Raw genomic sequence first — 18,664 nt, forward strand, 5'->3', positions numbered from 1 at the left:
GTATTTGAAATATAGAGCATATAATCATGCTTGCGATGCATGTCCAACTGTGCCTCATGTGCCTTCACAAATGGATATAGTGCCTGGCAGTAGGTTCAAGGCGTTTCCTGTGAGAGAATCATGTCTTTACATGCTACAGAAGCACGTGGAATCACGAGCATGCCTGTGTGGCATGTAGAATAGTGCGTGACGTATCACTTCACGATCGTTGTGTGGTTCATGGCAAACCGTGCATCTGCCATGGCCGTGCCTGTGTGAGAGGTAGAACAATGCGTCTCGTATCACTTTCCTACGAAGGCATCATCTTGTGTTTGGTTCCTGACAAACCGTGGCTCTGCCATCACTACACTTGCTTGCTTTTGTCTGTGAGTGTTTCGGCAGAATCATATGCAAGGCAGAGGCACGGCCTTGAATCTGCTTAACTTTGAAATGGTCTTTGTAGTTACTTCATCGTTAACGTGTCCGTGGAAAATTTTGTAGCTTAGAAAGGCAAGATGAGTGTAGAATCGTGTTTCCGGCGTCGAGAAGATTCTTTAAAGTAATGTGTGCAGTACATAATTAAAACATGGAGGGGCACGCCCGTGCCTTGTCTGCATGTTTAATCGTGCATCTCGTACCTTGAAAGCCATGGCTCTATTTAATGTTTCAAGCAGCCACCTACCATTTACTTGCTACGAGTAGTAATTAACCCGGACCCTCCTGTCAAAAGAAAAAATAGGTAATTAATCTCGACCTGTCCGCTCCCCGTCGTGGGTATTTAAGTCGTTTCGTGGATTGACAGGATGTTATCCATTTCTCTAGATCCACCTCACTAAGCACTGCTCGTGGGCGGCGCCACCCTAGGAATGGACGTGGAGATGGAATGCCATGCTTGTAGCACCAAGAGGTCGAAAGTGGTGCCGCTGGTGACGCCGCCTTATGGTGGTGTGCTGGTCATCGGAGGGGATGGAAGCGGAGACCGTGCTCCCTATCGATCCGAGGAGGAAGAAGAGGGGTGTCGTGCGGACCGCATCAGCGATCTCGCCGACGACATCCTAGGTGAGATCATCTCTCGTCTTCCCATAAAGTATGGCATCCATACTCGAATCCTCGCACGTCGCTCGTGTCCCTTGTGGCCCATCGCTCCTACGAATCTCGACTGCCGTGAGATCCCTGTCCCACGTCTTTTTAACGCCCTAGAAACAGTTCATATCGAGACCATATTTCAGTTGTCTGCCTTCATCGACGAGCGCGTCCGTAAAGGCTATTCCGGTACTCGGCTCTGTGGAAATCCTGTCGGTAATGTTGTCAGTCTTCCGGAATCCATTCTGTCTGGCCATGCTGGCTCGGTTAGATGCCTCTCTATCCCGGCGTGCTACCTACAGTGCAGACCCTCCACCGTTGATGCCTGGCTCCGATCCTGGAAGCTGAACAATATCCAGGTTCTTGAGTTCTACTACCTCTTCCCTGAATTTCTGACCCAAGAGGTAACACTACTGGATCTATGCACTTCAACTACGCCCTCGGCACCGGAGTCCGTGTTTTGGTTTTCCTCCTCTCTCGACACCCTCGGCTTTGCTCTTTGCCAAATACCAGACAATTACATAGGGACGCTTAAGCTACCACTGGAGAAAAGACTCTCACTTGTGGAGGTTGATATATCAGACGCCTCGCTGCAAAGCATAATCCACTCTAGTTGCCCTGCACTCGAGTCTCTCCTGCTTGTTTGCAATAGAGGAGGTCGTCGCGTCACAGTAAACTCGTCTAACCTTGTAAGAATTGGCATTTGTTGTCCACACGGAGAACTCATTATCAAGGACGCCCCTTCGCTTTGACGGTTGATTGTTGATTGTCTAGTCTACGTTCGATAACCGTTGTCTCTGCACCTAAACTGGAGACATTGGGTGAATTCGTGTTCATGTCTCCCTCGGCGTGTCTTGATGTACTAACTTTACTTGATACTGGAACAGAGCTGCACTTGTTCCGATGTTTATTCTATTAGTTTGATGGTCTATGTTCTATTCTTCATGCAGAGTCAGGACTTGGAGGTAACCGGTGTCTCTGCGTCTGAACCGTATCCATGCCGTCTCACGTGTCTTGAGGTATTGAGTTTTCACGATACTTCGAGGTTCACTTTGTTTGTGAGGAAACAAGTTTTATTTCATCCAACCTTTATTCTATTAGTTTTGTGATTCATCTGCTGTTAATTTTCATCAAAGGGTTTGAAGGCAGTCAGTCTAACAACAATGCGTCAATCCGTCAAGACCTTGCTTATCTACATGTATTATAAGGTGGACATCATCGTTGAATTGCTGCAGTGCTTTCCAAAACTAGAGAACTTTTTTGTCGAGGTGATGATCTTCAGAAATGTGCATACTATAGTACTCGTTCCGTTTCAAAATTCTTGTCTTAATTTTGACTGGAATTGATGCACCCGTATCTACACATGATTTATTGTTGGATACATCCATATATAGACAAGTCTATGTCTAACTTCTTGTTACGGAGGTGGTAGAACTAATTGTTTCATTCCGTTTTTATGGTCTGTATCTCTTTTTACATACACTAAGTATTTTCAACCTATCATTTATATTTTAGGGATTGCTGATTTATCATGGTGAAAAAAACAAATGGCGTCTTAAGCACCGGCAGTTTCTCAAACATCACGACGTTTGTTTGAAGACAATATCGCTGGAAGATTATGTTTGCTCTGGGAGTTACACCGAATTTGCGATGTTCTTTGTTCTTAGTGCAAAGGATCTGGAGACCATCACCATTAAGTTTACCTCCCCTCCCGCAGAGTTCACAGGAGTATTTTACGAAAAGCAACAAAGGGTTCTAGAGTGGCATAGAAGGGCTTCTAAACATGCACGTCTTAGATTATCATCAAGTTGCAGCCACACGCGCCCGCTTTTAAGGAAGAGGATTGTTGAATACCTGGATTTGACGGTTCCGTTCACGTGTGGATGCTGAAATCAGGCCTTGTGTTAGTTGTCCAGGTGTATGGAGTTATTTGTTGTTGCGTTCTTTTGAGCTTGGGTTTTATGTAAACTTTATCAGACAACCGTTGTAGTCTTTGCACCGTGTGTAGGCTTGTCTGTTTTTGTGTTCCGTGTAGCCATGAAGGAAATGTGTGGTTTTGCGGCTTTGTATGGGCCGAAGGACCATAAAATGCTGTGGCACCAAGGTTAAGAGACATAAAGTAGATTTAATTTTTTCAGTGGAGAGATGCACGCTGTATGTGTAACCGTGCTGTGTTGTATGTATGATAGTGCCTGTCTTATGTACCTGGCATGCACACAATGCATGCACAACCGTGCCTGTGTTGCAGGTAGAGCGGTGCTTCTCGTATGTACCTACCATACACACTGAGGAGCTACAGTTGAGCCTTGCACTGATGGAGCTGCATTTGAGCCGTTGCACTGTTTCTACTCCTTGTACCGTGGTTATAAAAAATGGCTTGTAAGTTTATTTGGTGCAGTTGTAGAAACAAAACAAATTTAAGTAGAACCAATTTTGCTTGTTTAGGTATTTTTATTACTCAGCTGAGAAAATATTATAAGGGCGATAGGTTTGCTTGTAAATTTTCGCAGCCGTTTCTTTATGAAGTTGGATGGTGTAAGAATATAACCATGTGTCTCTGCTGTGACACATGAGAGATGAAAAGAGCTGAAAGCATAGGCAGCCACCACAACGGTCAACCAAACCTGTTTCACGGGGTGTTACGTAGTGCCTCTGGTGACAGTACAACCGACTTTCTACTCAATAGGCGACGCCCAAATGCGTCTCGAGGATTCTAGCCGTGACACTATAGACTCACAACCATGCTTTTGACCTTGTCACGGCATCGTGATGTTCATTCTCTGCTTGAATAACGTGCCTTCCAGAGCCACCCTACTGTGCGCGTAGCAAAGTGAACTTACAGACGAGGAACCCTCGCCAGCCTGGATCTCCTGCAGTGTCTGGACACTGGGTTCCGCAATAGTCTCCTCCTGCCCAGCCATGGCGGAGAGGGTCAGGATGGAGAGTAGCAAGAGGAATGGATGGCCTGTCGGTGGGCAGAGGGGGGATGAGTGTGTGGCTAGGGTTTAGAGACCGCATCCGACTTAAATAGCCGGAGCCTGGCCTCGGGCGAAGAGCCAGAGCCACCGGAGGAGATGCTCGTCGGAACCTTGGGTTTTCGGGGCGGCGCCACGTGGCGTTCATACCCGAACACAAGGAGATGCCCATCGAGCCGTTGGGTTTCCGTGATAAACGCACAAGCGTGGCTCCGTGTAAAACGCAAGCATGCCTTCCTAGGCTACCCAACCATGCCTCTCCTGGTGATAGAGTCAGCAGAATCATTTGGAACACAAAGAGACACGAACGTGACCCTGGATAATTAAAGGTCAATGCGTTTGTGGGCTTGACAACCGTGCATGTGACCTGAAACACTGAGACACAGAAAGTCGCCTTTATGTGTGAAGGACCGTGATGCTACTAAACACAGAAAGTCGCCTTTGTGCATTTGAGTTAAAATCTCCCAATGAAAACAATTGTAACACAGACAGTTGCTCGTCACTCTGCAGGACTTAATGACCATTTGTTTACTAATATAATTGAAGCAATTACAGAATAGCGTGTTCTCACGGCCGTTCTTCTGCAATCAATGCTTGTCTGTAAGTAATTAAAATATAGAGCACATGCTACCCTGTTGGTACACAGAATCTGTTTTCTCTATCTATCTATCTATCTATCTATCTATCTTCCTATCAATCTATAAGTGGTGTTCTTTGTAAGATCTAAATGAGAATTAATATGTATGGTACCATGTGCTACTCTAAAATTATTTGTGAATATATCTATGTATGGTACTCCGGATTTTTGTGTGCTTTTCTGAATCAATATTAATATAAATATTTCTGAATCAAATTCTAGTGACTTCATGGTTAACATTCCCGTGGAAAAAAATTCAGCTCACAGAGGCAAGATGAGTATAGAACCGTGCTTCTGGCGTTGAACATAATCTTTTAATGAATTTGTGCCGGAAGTATTTAAAACATGGAGGGGCACGCCCGTGCCTGGTTTGCGTGTAACAACAGTGCATCTTGTACCATCAAAACCGTGGCTATATTTAATGTTTCAAGCCCGCGACCCGAAACACTGAAACAGAGAATGCTAGGAACGTCCACGCCTTCATGAGTGCACAAGTCATGACTCTAGTTGGTACACAGAACCGTGGCTGTAGAGACCTCATGTGCGTGCTTTCAGAAACAACGTTTGTCGAATCGGGCATTCCGTCCCTAACTTCAATCCAGTGCGAACTAACATTGCCTTCGAGTTGGACTGACGAGCCTCTAGATTATCTGGTGAGCAAGCTCGTTGACGATGTATCTTTATGTATTAATCAATAAAGCTAGCCATGATGGCCTTCCCTAAAAAAACGTTGCCTCATTACAATGAACCTGGAAACCAAAATACATTTGTTAACAAATTTACTAACAACGAAATTTCCCAACACAAAATAAGAAACTTCTAGTCCACTGCTTAATTGCTTCAGGTACAACGATCAGGGTCACTGCTATCTACCAAGTCCCCAGAGATTGCTTGTTCGTTTGGTGGGCATGCAGTCCCTCGGTCTCCTTTTTTCATACCCTCTGATTGCTCCATCATCCGATTGTGCTCAATGATGAGCGTCTCCTTCTCATTCATAAGATCTACGGCGGAAGCTTTGCTCTCCTTATTTTGCTTCCTTCAGTGCTCGACGGCCCTCAACAGCACACCATTCGCAGCCGCCTCTAGTTTGTAATGCCTCTTCGAGGACTTGATGACATCAACCGCGTCATTCTTTTTAATTAAGGCAATGGTGTCATCGAGCATCTTATTCATCTGGTCAAAGGCGGAGGTCTTAGGCTGATCGTCTCCGAGATGAAACTGCTTGTGTGACTTAGTTCCTAGAGACTTTTCGTTATGTTGCTGGGCGCGCAGTTCCTCGATCTCCATTCTCAAACTCTCTAATTCATTCACCAGACGGTCACGCTTAATGAGGAGCTTCGCCTTCTCATACCTAAGATCTGCGATGCTGGCTTTGCTCTCGTCGTACAACTCCTTCCAGCTGTAGAGGTTCTTCTCCAGCATCGCTATCTCATGACGGCTCTCCTCGCGGAACTCCCTACAGCCCTCAACGACCTTCAACAGCTCATCATTCTCAGCCTTTTCGCGCTCGTACTGCTTCTTCCAGAAGTTGATGATGTCCACTAGATTATCCTGCTGAACTAAGACCCAAAAGAATGGCCCAAATAATTGACCGTCGGGGCGGGAGCTCTTAGATCTTCCTGGCGGCACCCCGCTCACCGCTCCCTTCCTTTTTCTCGACCAGAGTTGCTCCTTAACTGTAGGGCAGGGGAGTTCTGTAGGAGTTTGTGACGCAGCCTAACCCTAGCCCCAGTTGACTGAAAATCAGCATCAGCGAGACACACCCTCATCAAAATATGAGAAAGAAAAAAATGAATTGACTGTTGAAGACCGTGAGGCAGCCTAACCGTAGCTCCAATTGACTATAAATCAGTATCAACATGACACACCCAAAAGAATGGAAAAACGAATGAAGCACAGCAGATTGAACTTACAGATGAGAACCCCCGCCAGTTGGGATCTCCTCCCATGTCTGGACACGACGCCCCGGAGTAGTCTCCTTCTGCCCAGCCATGGCGGAGATGGTCGGGATGGAGAACACCAAGAGGAATGGATGGCCTGGCGGCAGACAAAGGGAGGAGTAGGATGTGGCTAGGGTTTCAAGACATCTTCCGGCTTAAATAGTCGGAGCTTCTCCTCGGGCGACGAGCCGGAGCGGTGTCACCAGAGGAGACGCCCGTCGGGCCACTGGGTTTCCGGAGCAATGGCATGTGGCATTCACATCCGAATTCGAGGAGACGCCCGTCGAAGCATTGGGTCTCCCCAATAAAGGCACACATGTGACTCTGTGTAAAGCATAACCATGCCTGTATGGTTTTCACAGCTGTGCCTGTGCTCGCGGACGGTTCAACAGAATCATTTGGAACACGTAGACAAACTAACGTGATTCTACACAATGGCACGCCGTGACTTTCTGGGTCTCACGACCGTGCGAGCAATATACCAGGCCAGCGTCTCTCGAATAGGCCATTACGTGCCTCACAGAGTAAACAGTGGGTGTTCACATATGAACCAATTCCGCCGGGTCTCCGCAATTAAAGGACGAACGTGACTGTGCGTAAGACAAAGCTTTGCCTTTGTGGGCTTAACGACCATGCTTCTTCATCTGATCGAGTGGACGGAATCATTCGGAACACAAAGACAGGCGAGCATGACTCTATATAATACAATACCATGCCTTTGAGGGCTTTACGCCCATGCCTGTGAACCTTAACATTATGACACATACAACGATGAACCTCCACGCTTCTAACGAATAATATACGTAACATCAAGAAAAAAAGTGTGACCCAACTTAGTACGCAATTGTGTCCGTAGACAGTTCATGTTCGTGCTTTTAATAACAAGGGAATAAGCTTTTAAAAACAGCGTCTCACGAATTGGCCATTTCGTGCCTTACAGAGTAAACAGTGAGTGTTCACATATGAACCCATTCCGCTGGGTTCCCCCAATTAAAGAACGAACGTGACTGTGCGTAAAAATAAGCTTTGCCCCTATGGGCTTAACACCCGTGCTTCTCCATCTGATCGAGTCAACGGAATCATTCAGAACACAAATACAGGCAAGCGTGACTCTATATAATAACGCACCATGGCTTTGAGTGCATAGGTCATGACGCTACTTGGTACAAAACCGTGGCTGTAGAGACTTCACGCACCGTGGCTGTAGAGACTTCACACAAACAGCCACGAACGTCGGCGCCACGCCTTTATCGAATAATATATGTAACATCAAGAAAGAAGTGTGAAGCAACTCAATACAGAACCGTGTCCGTAGGGAGTTCACGTCTGTGATTTTAAATACAAGGAAATAAGCTTTTGAAAACAGCGTCCGTCACATAGGCCATTCCGTGCTTCACAGAGTAAACGCCCGTGGCTGTGCGTAAGACAAAGGTTCAGCTCTGTGGGCTAAATGCCCGTCCATCTTCATGAGCATGGCTCTATGTAATATCATCGACCATGCCTTTTGAGCGCTTCATAAACATCGTCTCTCTAATCCGCCACTCATTGCCTCATAAAGTAAACAACGAGTGTTCGTATCAGAAACCAATTCTGTTCGGTTTGCACAATAAACGCATGAACGTGACCCTGCCTAATACTAAAGTATGCCTCCATGGGCTTCTCGTCCGTGCCTCTCCGCCTAAACGAGTCGACGGAATCATTCGGAAAACAGACAGAAGCGAACATGACTCTATATAATACCACGCGATGCCTTTGCTTATTTGACGCCTGTGCCTCTCACCCTTATCACCGAAACACAGAAAGTCAGAAAGGTACATAGACAGCCGTGGCTGCAGAGACTTGAAGTCCATGTAGCTAATGAAATGTATGGCTTGCGCAATAAACGCATGAACGTGACTCTACCTGATACTAAAGTTTGCCTCTATGGGCTTCTCGTCCGTGCCTCTCCGTCTAGACGACTCAACGGAATCATTCAAAAAACAGACACACGCGAACATGACTCTATATAATACCACATGATGCCTTTGTGGATTTGACGCCTGTGCCTGTGACCCTTATCACTGAAACACAGAAAGTCACAAACGTACATAGCCGTGGCTGCAGAGACTTGAAGTCCGTTTAGCTAATGAAATGTGTGGATTGCGCAATAAACGCATGAACGTGACTCTGCCTAATACTAAAGTATGCCTCCATGGGCTTCTCGTCCGTGCCTCTCCATCTAAACGAGTCAACGGAATCATTCAGTAAACAAACACAAGTGAACATGACTCTATATAATACCACACGATGCCTTTGAGGATTTGACTCCCGTGCCTGTGACCCTTATCACTGAAACACACAAAGTCACAAACTTACATAACCGTGGCTACAGAGACTTCAAGCCCATTTATCTAATGAAATGTACGGCTTGAGGAAAAGACCGTTTAGCCAGAGACCGAAATACCGCGTTCCCTGTTGGCAAGGTTACAGATTGAGCAAAAAGGTACGGGCATTGTTTCACCACACCTATGTAAATCCCAAACCGGAAAATGGCGGCAACATCTCACTCTAGCACTGTTTTCAGCACTTACAAGTGAATGGATCCTTGAAATCCAGGTGCTCAATGCATGCGTGCCTTAGATCCAAGTTCTCGTGGTTGCAACTTGGCGACAACCTAAGGCAAGCATGTTTACAAGCCTTTTTGTCCCACTGAAGCACCTCTTGTTGCTGTTTGTAGAATTGTTCTGTGATGTCTTCTTGAAGAAGAAACTTGATCCCGATAGTCTGCAGCTGTGCTGCGTTGAGAATAAAGAATGTCACAAATCGAATGCTTTTCTCGCGTTGTACATAGCTTTCTAGCGTCAGTGACTTCAAACGAACGTCGTGATAGTGCTTACAAGAATAGTCGTTCATAAGACTTTCTTCATTAGAGGCTCTTCCCTAAATAAACATGAAGATTTGAAATGGTTAAGCTCCATAAAGAGTGATTATGTTGGGAGATCAAGTGAAGGAATAATTCTATAGCCTCCGTTGTGATAAAAGCTATTTTTTTAGTTTTGTCTACACCCAAATGTGCCTAATACTGGTCCATGACTATATACAACTTTGTCCATTACATACAAATGTAAGTGACATTTTTTATGAATGGAGTTCTACACCATGCATGGTATGTGTTCACAATTTGTGTGAGAAGGATCACCTCGATATACAAGTTCTCCAAGCTTCGGAAGTGTTCCACCAAGGCAAAGACTGCGTGCAGGTCATAATCCATGCTGATAGACAACGTCTTGATGGAATGAACCGCCGTGGATGTGCTGACTATCGACAAACACTTCATATAAAATAAAACATAATATTAGTAGAATAAAGATTGGATTACATGGAACTTGTTTGTACCAACGAATGGAGGTGAAAGTATTGTTGAAAGTCAGTACCTGAATAATTATACGGTCATTTGCGATGCTGGATTCACAGAAAATATCAAATAATTTGCCCATGACCTGTAGTTTAGGTGCAGAGGTGATAACTATCCGCAAGTTCTTGCTATGACCATCACAAAGCAACCGTTGAAGTGACGAGGCATCCTCTATAATAACTTTCCCATAGTAACTAGGAAATGGCAATCCTTATAAGGTTAGGTGTGTCTATTCTGATGCAATGGTGCCTGACTGTCCAAACAAGCAGCAGAGACTCAAGTGTAGGAGAAGTAGAGCTGATGATGCTTTGTAATGAGACGTCTGATACATCAACATCTACTAGCGAGAGTCTCCTGAGAAGTGGTAATTTAAGCGCCCGTACATAATTGTCTGGTAACTTGCAAAGAGAAAAAGCATTGGTTTGGAGAGAGAAGGAAATCTGAGGGTTGAATGCCGGTGGTGATGGCATCAGCGAAGGGCATGAGAATGGCACTATGTCATGTTGTCTTAAACATGGTGGGAATAGGTAGTAAAACTCGAGCACCTGGAGATTGTTCAGTCTTGGGGATCGCTCCTGTGAATCTCGACCGACGCCAGATCTCAGTCTTTCGTCTTTTTAATGATGGAGAAACAGTTCATAGGGAGACCATATCTCAGCTGTCCACGATTACCACAGAGCGCGTCCGCAAATGCTATTTCGGAACGCGGCTCTGTCGATATCCTATCGGTAAAGTTGTCAGTCTTCCGGAATCCATTCTGTCCGGCCATGCTGGCTCGGTTAGCCGCCTCTCTATCCCGGCGTGCTACCTACAGTGCAGACCCTCCACCGTTGATGCCTGGCTCCGATCCTAGAAGCTGAACAATATCGAGGTTCTTGAGTTCTACTACCTCTTCCCAGAATTTCTGACCCAAGAGGTAACACTACTGGATCTATGCACTTCAACTACGCCCTCGGCACCGGAGTACGGGTTTCGGTTTTCCTCCTCTCTCGACACCGTCGGCTTTGCTCTTTGCCAAATACCAGACAATTACGTAGGGACGCTTAACCTACCACTGGTGAAAAGGCTCTCGCTTATGGAGGTTGATATATCAGACGCCTCGCTGCAAAGCATAATCCACTCTAGTTGCCTTGCACTCGAGTCTCTCCTGCTTGTTTGCACTAGAGGAGGTTGTCGCATCACAATAAACTCGTCTAACCTTGTAAGCATTGGCATTTATTGTCCACAAGGAGAACTCATTATCGAGGATGCCCCTTCGCTTCGACGGTTGATTGTTGATTGTCTAGTCTACGACTATTCGATAACCATTGTCTCTGCACCTAAACTGGAGACGTTGGGTGAATTCGTGTTCGTGTCTCCCTCGACGTGTCTTGAGGTACTGACTTTCCTTCATACTGGAACAGAGCTGCACTTGTTCCGATGTTTGTTCTATTAATTTGATGGTCTATGTTCTATTCTTCATGCAGAGCCAGGACTTGGAGGTAACCGGTGTTTCTGCGTCTGAACCCTATCCATGTCGTCTCACTTGTCTTGAGGTATTGTTTTCACGGTACTTCCAGCTTCACTTTGTTTGTGAGGAAACAAGTTTTATTTCATCCAACCTTTATTCTATTAGTTTTGTGATCCATCTTCTGTTAATTTTCATCAAGGGTTTGGAGGCAGTCAGTCTAACAACAATGCGTCAATCTGTCAAGACCTTGCTTATCTAAATGTTTTATAAAGTGGACATCGTCGTTGAATTGCTGCAATGCTTTCCAAAACTGGAGAACTTGTTTGTCGAGGTGATGATCTTTAGAAATATGCATACTGTAGCACTCGTTCCATTTTAAAATGCTTGTCTTAATTTTGACTGGAATTGATGCACCCGTATGTACACATGATTTATTGCTGGATACATCCATATCTAGAGAAGTCTATGTCAAACTTTTTGTTACAGAGGTGATAGAACTAATTGTTTCATTTGGTTTTTCAATGTTCTGTATCTCTTTTTATTGTTGTTAAGTATTTTCAACCTTTCATGCTTATTTTTAGGGAGGGTTGTTTTGTCGTGGTGAAAAAAACAAATGGCATCTTAAGCACCGGCAGTTTCTCAAACATCATGACGTTTGTCTGAAGACAACATCGTTGGAACATTATGTTCACTCCGGAAGTTGTGTTGAATTTGCGACGTTCTTTGTTCTAAGTGCAAAGGATCTGGAGACCATCACCATTAAGTTTATCTCCCCTCCCGTAGAGTTCACGGGAGTATTTTACTAAGAGCAACAAAGGGTTCTGGAGTGGCATCGAAGGGCTTCTAAATGCGTTCGTCTTAGATTATCATCAAGTTGCAGCCACGTGCGTTCGCTTTTAAGAAACATGAGTGTTGAATACCTGGATTTGACTGTTCCATTCAGGCATGGATGCTGAAAGCAGGTCAGGTGTTAGTTGTTCAGGTGTATCGAGTTATTGGTTGTTGTGTTCTATAATTTGAGCTTGGGTTTTATGTACACTTTATCGGACAACCTTGTAGTCTTTGCACTGTGTGTACGATTGTCTGTTTTTGTGTTGCGTGCCGCCATGAAGGAGCTCCCAACTGCTAAAATCTATCTAGTTTTGTATTTTTTGAGTTGATGCTACAACATGTCATGGTTCCCGGACCTGTGGAAATGTGCGAGAAAACGTGTGCCTCTTTCTCTGTAGTTAACGAGCGACCTCTCCATTTTCGGTAATAGAAGCACGACCGTTCGTACTTTTATCTACTGTTGTGTCAAATGTGGGGTTTTCCGGCTTTGTATGGCCCAAAGGACTATAAAATTCTATGCCAAGGTTACAAGACATAAAGTAGATTTATTTTTTCAGTGGAGAGATGCGCCATGTATGTGTAATTGTTCCTATGTTGTATGTACGACAGTGCCTCTCGTATGTACCTGTCATGCACACAATGCATGCACAACCGTGCCTGTGTTGCAGTTAGAGCAGTTCTTCTCATATGTACCTGCCATACGCACTGAGGAGCTGTAGTTGAGCCTTGCACTGATGCAGCTGCAGTCGAGCCCTTGCACTGTTTCTACTCCTCATACTGTGGTTATAAAAACGGCCTTCGAACTGTGCGTAAAGCATAATCATGTCTCTCCAGGCTGCACGGATGTGCCTGCCCTTGCGAACGGTTCAACAAAATCATTTTGAAGACGAAGACAACATAACATGACTCTTCGCGATACCACGCCCTGACTTCCTGGGACTCATGACCGTGGGAAGAATATACCACGGCACCGTGTCTCGAACAAGCCATTATGTGCCTCACCGAGTAAATAGCGAGTGTTGATATCTAAAACCATTCCGCTGGGTTTCTGCAATTAAAGAAACGAACGTGACTGTAGGTAATACCAAACTGTGCCTTTGTGGGCTTAATTCCCATGCCTCTCCATCTGATCGAGTCAACGGAATCATTTGGAACACAAACACAGGCGAGCATGACTCTATATAATACCACACCATGCCTGTGACCCTTAACATTAAAACACAGGCATCCACGACCGTCCATGCTAGCGTGAGTCCACAAGTCATGTGGCTACTTGGTACAGAACCGTGGCTGTAGAGAGTTCACGACCGCACTTTTAAAAATAACTCGAATATGCACATCATATATTAAAGAAGAAAAGCAAAGAAGGCCTCCACCAGAATATGACCGTGCTTTTAAGAACAATGTCTCTCGAATGGGTCATTGTGTCCCTCCACCAGTGTCAATATAAACTCCTCCCCACATCGCTCACCCTTTCTCAGCCACTCCATCAGCTGCTGATAACCCACAAGTATAGGGGATCAATTGTAGCCTCTGTCGATAAGTAAGAGTGTCGACCCAACGAGGATCTAAAGGTAGAACAAATATTCCCTCAAGTTCTATCGACCACCGATACAACTCTACGCACGCTTAATGTTCTCTTTACCTAGAACAAATATGAAACTAGAAGTACTTTGTAGGTGTTGTTGGATAGGTTTGCAAGATAATAAAGAGCGCGTAAATAAAAAGTAGGGGCTGTTTAGATGAAGACACAACTAAGTTAGTTTTAGTAGAGAGCTTGTTGTCACACAAGAAAGTTATTTGTCCCTAGGCAATCGATAACTAGACCGGTAATCACTATTGCAATTTTATTTGAGGGAGAGGCATAAGCTAACATACTTTCTCTTCTTGTATCATATGCACTTATGATTGGAACTCTAGCAAGTATCCGCAACTACTAAAGATCATTAAGGTAAAACCCAACCATAGCATTATAAGGCATCAAGTCCTCTTTATTCCCATATGCAAACAACCTACTTACTCGGGTCTGTGTTTCTATCACTCACGCCACCCACCTTAAGCAAATTATGAACATATTGCAAACCCTACAGCGGGGATCCCTCACGCTTGCACGACAAGGAGAGCACCATAGGACAACATCAATAATAAAACATGCTACTCAAACCAATCACGATCATCAATTAACCCATAGGACAAAACAGATCTACTCAAACATCATAGGATAGCCATACATCATTGGGAAATAATATATAGCATTGAGCATCATGTTTAATTAGATATTACAGCGGGTAAAAGAGGGGTTACACCGCTGCATAGAGGGGGGAAGAGTTGGCAATGATGGCGGTGAAGTTGTTGGTGTAGATTGCGGTGATGATGATGGCCTCGGCGGCGTTCCGGCGCCACCGGGAGAGAGGGGGAGAGGGCCCCCCTTCTTCTTCTTCCTTGACCTTCCCCCTAGATGGGAGAAGGGTTTCCCCTCTGGTCCATGGCCTCCATGGCATGGGAGGGGCGAGAGCCCCTCCGAGATTGGATCTGTCTCTCTCTCTCTCTATCTTTGTTTCTGCGTTACAGATTCTACCCTTTCACTGTTTCTTAAATTCCCGGAGATCCTTAACTCCGGTTGGGCTGAATTTTGGACACGATTTTTATCTGGATATTAGCTTTCTTGTGGCGAAAGAAGGGCACCAACCGCCTTACAGGGTGGCCACGAGGATCAGGGGCGCGCCTGTCCCCCTGGGGCATGCCCCCTGCCTCGTGGGCCCCTCGAGCATCGTCTCGCATTGATTTCACTTCCCAAAATTCACATATATTCCAAAAAAAATCTCCGTCAATTTTTATCCCGTTTGGACTCCGTTTGATATGGATTTTCTGCGAAACAAAAAACATGCAACAAACAGGAACTGGCACTGGGCACTGGATCAATATGTTAGTCCCAAAAATAGTATAAAAAGTTGCCAAAAGTATATGAAAGTTGTATAATATCGGCATGGAACAATCAAAAATCATAGATACGACGGAGACGTATCAGCATCCCCAAGCTTAATTCCTGCTCGTCCTCGAGTAGGTAAATGATAAAAAAGATAATTTCTGATGTGGAATGCTACCTAGCATAATCTTTATCATGTAATCTAATCATGGCATGAATATTAAGACAAAAGTGATTCAAAGCAATAGTCTATCATTTGACATTAAGACAATAATACTTCAAGCATACTAATAAAGCAATCATGTCTTTTCAAACTAACATCGCCAAAGAAAGTTATCCCTACAAAATCATATGGTCTGGCTATGCTCCATCTTCACCACACAAAATATTCAAATCATGCACAACCCCGATGACAATCCAAGCAATTGTTTCATACTTTTGACGTTCTCAAACCTCTTCAACTTTCACGCAATACATGAGCGTGAGCCATGGACATAGCACTATAGGTGGAATAGAATATGATGTTGGAGGTTGTGTGGAGAAGACAAAAAGGAAGAAAGTCTCACATCAACATGGCTAATCAATGGGCTATGGAGATGCCCATCAATTGATGTCAATGCGAGAAGTAGGGATTGCCATGCAACGGATGCACTAGAGCTATAAGTGTATGAAAGCTCAAACTGAAACTAAGTGGGTGTGCATCCAACTTGCTTGCTCATGAATACCTAGGGCACTTGAGGAAGCCCATCGTTGGAATATACAAGCCAAGTTCTATAATGAAAATTCCCACTAGTATATGAAAGTGATAACTCAAGAGACTCTCTATATGAAGAACATGGTGCTACTCTAAAGCACAAGTGTGGAAAAAGGATAGTAACATTGTCCCTTCTTTTTTTTCTTTTTTTGTAGGCTTCTTTGGCCTCTATCTTTTTTGGGGCTTCTTTGGCCACTTTTATTTTGATCATGGGACAATGTTCTAATAATGATGATCATCACACTTTTATTTACTTACAACTCAATATTTCAACTTGATACTAGAACAAAATATGACTCTATATGAATGCCTCCGACGGTGTACCAGGATGTGCAATGATCTAGCATAGCAATGACATCAAAAAAATGGACAAGTTATGAAAACATCATGCTAGCTATCTTACGATCATGCAAATCAATATGACAATGATGCTCAAGTCATGTATGAATATGATGGAAGTTGCATGGCAATATATCTCAGAATGGCTATGTAAATGCCATGATAGGTAGGTGATGTCTACAACACAACCTTATTCTTGTAGACGTTGTTGGGCCTCCAAGTGCAGAGGTTTGTAGGACAGTAGCAAATTTCCCTCAAGTGGATGACCTAAGGTTTATCAATCCGTGGGAGGCGTAGGATGAACATGGTCTCTCTCAAGCAACCCTGCAATCAAATAGCAAAGAGTCTCTTGTGTCCCCAACACACCCAATACAATGGTAAATTGTCTAGGTGCACTAGTTCGGCGAAGACATGGTGATGCAAGCGCAATATGGATAGTAGATACAGGTTTTTTGTAATCTGAAAATATAAAAACAGCAAGGTAACTAATGATAAAAGTGAGCACAAATGGTATTGCAATGCTAGGAAACAAGGCCTAGGGTTCATACTTTCACTAGTGCAAGTTCTTTCAACAATAATAACATAATTGGATCATATAACTATCCCTCAACATGCAACAAAGAGTCACTCCAAAGTCACTAATAGCATAGAACAAACGAAGAGATTATGGTAGGGTACGAAACCACCTCAAAGTTATCCTTTTTGATCGATCTATTCAAGAGTCCGTAGTAAAATAACACGAAGCTATTCTTTCCGTTCAATCTATCATAGAGTTCATACTAGAATAACACCTTAAGACACAAATCAACCAAAACCCTAATGTCACCTAGATACTCCAATGTCACCTCAAGTATCTGTGGGTATGATTATACGATATGCATCACACAATCACAGATTCATCTATTCAACCAACAAAAAGAACTTCAAAGAGTGCCCCAAAGTTTCAACCAGAGAGTCAAGACAAAAACGTGTGCCAACCCCAATGCATAAGTTCACGAGGTCATGGAACTCGCAAGTTGATCACCAAAACATACATCAAGTGGATCACATGATATCCCATTGTCACCATAGATAAGCACATGCAAGACATACATCAAGTGTTCTCAAATCCTTAAAGACTCAATCCGATAAGATAACTTCAAAGGGAAAACTCATCCATTAGAAGAGAGTAGAGGGAGAGAAATATCATAAGATCCAACTATAATAGCAAAGCTCACGATACATCAAGATCGTGCCAACTCAAGATCACGAGAGAGAGAGAGAGATCAAACACATAGCTACTGGTATATACCCTTAGCCCCGAGGGTGGAATACTCCCTCCTCATCATGGAGAGCGCCGGGGTGATGAAGATGGCCACCGGAGAGGGATTCCCGCCCCTCCGGCAGGGTGCCAGAACGGGTCTAGATTGGTTTTCGGTGGCTACGGAGGCTTCTGGCAGCGGAACTCCCAATATATTCTGCTCCTCGATGTTTTTAGGGTATATGGACATATATAGGCAAAAGAAGTCGGTCAGGGGAGCCACGAGGGGCCCACAAGGGGGGGAGGGCGCACCCAGGGGACAGGCACGCCTCCTTGCCTCGTGGCCACCTCGAAGCTTCCCTGACGTCTACTCCAAGTCTCCTGGATTGCTTCTGTTCCAAAAATAACTCTCCCAAAGGTTTCATTCCATTTGGACTCCGTTTGATATTCCTTTTCTTCGAAACACTGAAATAGGCAAGAAAATAACAATTTGGGCTGGGCCTCCGGTTAATAGGTTAGTCCCAAAAACAATATAAAAGTGTATAATAAAGCCCATAAACATCCCAAACAAATAATATAATAGCATGCAACAATAAAAAATTATAGATACGTTGGAGACGTATCAAGCATCCCCAAGCTTAATTCCTGCTCGTCCTCGAGTAGGTAAATGATAAAAACAGAATTTTGATGTGGAATGCTACCTTGTGGAATGCTACCTAACATATTTATCCATGTAATTCTCTTTATTGTGGCAATAATATTCAGATCCATAAGATTCAAGACAAAAGTTTAATACTGACATAAAAATAATAATACTTCAAGCATACTAACCAATCAATTATGTCTTCTGAAAATAACATGGCCAAAGAAAGCTATCCCTACAAAATCATATAGTCTGGCTATGCTCCATCTTCATCACACAAAATATTTAAATCATGCACAACCTCGATGACAAGCCAAGCAATTGTTTCACACTTTTGATGTTCTCAAACTTTTTCAATCTTCACGCAATACATGAGCGTGAGCCATGGACATAGCATTATAGGTGGAATAGAATGGTGGTTGTGGAGAAGACAAAAGGAGAAGATAGTCTCACATCAACTAGGCATATCAATG

This window comes from Triticum urartu, chromosome 2A (genome assembly GCF_056163025.1).
Source record: "Triticum urartu cultivar PI428250 chromosome 2A, HENAU_Tu73, whole genome shotgun sequence".
Taxonomy (NCBI): domain Eukaryota; kingdom Viridiplantae; phylum Streptophyta; class Magnoliopsida; order Poales; family Poaceae; genus Triticum; species Triticum urartu.